Consider the following 3,719-nt stretch of genomic DNA (forward strand, 5'->3'; position numbering starts at 1 on the left):
TAAAATTAGAATGGGGCACCAGCCACGCCCAAAGGGAGCTTGGGAGCGTGTACAAATAGATTTTATGGGACCTTTTCCCCAATCCCATGAGAAGATGTATTGTCCTGTGATTATTGACCAATTCACCTGGTGGGTTGAGGCCTACCCTACCCAGAGTTGCTCAACCATCATTGTGGCAAGGATTTTAGCTGAGCAGGTGATTCTGGTGGCGGGCGGGGGGGGGGGGCGGGGTGATGGACGGGCGGGGGTTGCCATCCCGGATTGGACTCCAACCAGGGGATCCATTTTGCTGGATGAGTTGCTTACCGGAGTAGGCACGGGTTACATGTTAATACTTACCTATACATGTTCTATATGCACGTGCAGCAAAATACCATCTCTAAATGCTGGGTTTGTACTCAAATCCCCTCATACTCGAGTGGGGGCAGACCCATTCCACTTCGTAAATCAGAGGCGGCAGAATGGTGGTTGGACGAGGAGCGGTCCTCACAATTATCCATTTGATGGGGGGGGTAAGTCTGACAGAGAATCTCACGAGTCACTCATGCGAGGCCCTGACCAGACTATTTCTGTTGCCAATGATAAGGTCACCTGGGAGACTGTAGGTTATAACATGCAAAAGTATAATGGTTGGTTCCAGCCTCACTACATCCTTTCTCAAACGCCCCTGGCTCTGTCCCTCACAAACACCACAGATGAATGAACGCCCACGGGGACTATTTGTTTTAAATGTAATTGTACTTCAATTACAATTACAAGGGTGAAATGCCGGAACCAGCGAATGTTCCCATTCCCTGCTCCTTACCTCGTCCGGCTGCCGATTGTTTTTTTCTGAAAGTATGACCACAGGTAAAATGTTCAAAACCATTTGGACCACAATTCAGACTGATTATCCGAGGACTTACAATGGTACTTATTTTGTCTGTGGTCTCAAGGTCTACCCTTGGGTCCCTCTGGATTGATCCAGATCTTGCTATCTTGCGTATGTGGTCCCTTTTGTTCGCCATTACAGTTCCCTCCGCCTTCATCCCGGCTTTTGTTGTACACGTCATCCAGACTATAAAAAACTGCTGTACCTGTTGTTCTGAGAGAGATGGCGTGGTCAAGTCCCATGGTTAGGATCAGAATCATGCTGCCCCTCCCAAAAGCTTTTGACTTAATAAATTTGATTGGCTTGCTTCCTAATTTGAGTTTTATTAATTTTACTACAACAAAGGTGTATTAATTTTACTCTTAAGATACATAGGTCTTATTTAATTAAGTTCTTTGGGCACTTATAAAGTGAGGCTGTAAATTTGGTTGTTTGATGTCTCACAAATTGGAACCTGTTTCTCCCACACCAGTGTGAGCCATGCATTTGCCTGTTTAATCATACTGACCTTGTGCTAATTAGCTCATTGTTCACGTAGTGACCTGGAGTTTATTACATTTTGGTCCTGCTTTTTAATTTAATTTTAAAAATATTTTTAAGGCAGAGTTAGATAGATTCTTGATTACTATGGTGTAGTGATTGGACTGGGGTTAGCCACGTATACCTCATTGAGTGTGGGCTCCCTGATTGGGGTTGTTAATCTGTGCCAATCAGAGAGTCCAGACTGACAAATAGTAACAGGAATCCAGTCCCTACCCTCCCCTTCACTGTTTTGATCACACAGCACTGCCCTTTGATGTGAAGGGCAATGTTTGTCACTGGCCACCCGGGTGTTTTCCTATCTTCCTGGTGGTGGAAATTGAATAAAGATTTGTGCACTTTGTGTCTTTCACTGTGTCTCACACCTGCACACACACACCATGGGTGCTGGGGAAAAAAATAAGCACTACCGCACTTAGGTGGTAGTGTGGGGATTAAAGGGGGGAAAAAAAAATTAACCCAGGGATAGGGCCCGGGTGTCCTTAAAAAGAAAAGTAACAGGAATCCAGTCCCTACCCTCACCTTCACTGTTTTGATCACACAGCACTGCCCTTTGATGTGAAGGGCAGTGTTTGTCACTGGCCACCCGGGTGTTTTCCTATCTTCCTGGTGGTGGAATTTGAATAAAGATTGGTGCACTTTGTGTCTTTCACTGTGTCTCACACCTGCACACACACACCATGGGTTCTGGGGAAAAAATACCACTTAGGTGATAGTGTGGGGGTTAAAAAAAAAAGTAACAGAAATCCTTCTCACTGGAGAGACTGTCTCTGAGCTGACTAGTCAGAGTCCATGCACCATGCACGTGTTAATAAAGGGTGACTTGGTGATGGTATACCATAAAGTTATTTCCGTGACGTTATTTCACATGAGATTAAAGATTAGTAAAAATATGTAGGAATGTAAAGTTGAGGTTAAAGTCAGGTCAGCCATAGTCTTATTAAATGATGGAGAAAGCTTGAGGGGCCCAGTGGTCTACTCTTGTTCCTTATTTGTATATTTATATAAAGTGAAGCTGGTTTGGAAGGCAGGAAACAGAGGTGTCAAATATTGCATTCTCTGAATAAACTTATTATTAAGCAAAGTATCATTGTTTTGTTTTATATGTCACTTTTACACAGGACAAACAAATGGATGCCTCAAGGTCAAGATTGAAATCAAGTGAAAAAAAGGTCAGAAGACTAATCAGAATTCCATTTGTAATAGACAAATGGCTGACGATGCATTTCGAGTGTTGACATGATTATCCACCACTGGATTGGATATGTTTATTCTGGTTATGGTTTTACTAAAGAGCAAATAAGTGCTGGCCTTGGCAAAGACATTTCCTGACAAAAAACAAAGTCTGCAAAAAAGTGTGAACTTAATGCCCATTGGTTTGACAGTGATGAAGACTGCATATTGTATAAGATTTCATAGGTTGACATTTGTAAGAAATACAGTCTTTTAAATACTTATGAGGTGTGAACTTTTAAAAAGACAGATGTTTATTACACAGAGGAGTATATCATGCAAACTATAGACTATATAAAGAATATATTGCATAAATTCAATTTGGAAACTTATTTTTCAGTACAGGTACACAATCCTTTATCTGAAACGCTCGGGATCAGCTGATTTTCAGAATTCGGAATTTATCGAAAATCTTACTGAACAGTAGACTCACTGTGAGTAACGAGTCCTGAGACAGAATTGAGGTCTGCCAGTATTGGGCCACACCCACCCAAGTCGCATCTGAGTGACTTGCATCGAGTGGGTGTGGAGTTGGATTAACTGCATCCCAAACAACCTTGTTAATGAAATAAAAACTTCACAAAAAAAATCTTTGGATTTTGGAGCTTTTCAGATTTCGGGATTTCAGATACAAGGTTGTCTACCTGTACTCACTTTTAAATGGTTGAATTAGGCAGAATGGCAGCTAGAGAGGGTTGGGTGGTAAGATAGTGGTGACGAAGCGACTATCACAAAGGAACAGTGACTAAGAAAGCCTTCTCTGCAGACACTGCCAGTGAGGGAAAACTGCACTCCATCAGCTGCAGGCTCCACCTGCCCTTCCCCCATATCCCCTGCCTGCTGAGTGGTTCAGGCACAGATACTTCCTGTGGCCTGTTAAGCTGACAATACATAACATATCTGTGTCAGGAACACTTTGGTATTATGGATAACCACGCCAATGTATAGAGGATGGAAGAGGAGAAAGTGAGGTCTGCAGATGCTGGAGATCAAAGTTGAAACTTTATTGCTGGAACAGCACAGCAGGTCAGGCAGCTTCCAGGGAACAGGAGATTCGACGTTTCGGGCACAGGCC

At 43.0% G+C, this 3,719-nt stretch overlaps 1 protein-coding gene across 1 annotated transcript in view; it reads left to right on the plus strand.

Moving 5' to 3' along the window:
* The window catches only part of LOC122563631 (amine sulfotransferase-like), a 57,362-nt gene that overhangs the window by 13,100 nt on the left and 40,543 nt on the right, over positions 1-3,719 (plus strand). The window contains exon 2 of the mRNA XM_043717619.1: positions 2,533-2,583. The gene's annotated coding sequence lies outside the window, so the exon portion shown is untranslated. The remainder of the gene's footprint in view (positions 1-2,532; positions 2,584-3,719) is intronic.

The sequence above is a fragment of the Chiloscyllium plagiosum genome, chromosome 27 (assembly GCF_004010195.1).
Source record: "Chiloscyllium plagiosum isolate BGI_BamShark_2017 chromosome 27, ASM401019v2, whole genome shotgun sequence".
NCBI classification, from domain to species: domain Eukaryota; kingdom Metazoa; phylum Chordata; class Chondrichthyes; order Orectolobiformes; family Hemiscylliidae; genus Chiloscyllium; species Chiloscyllium plagiosum.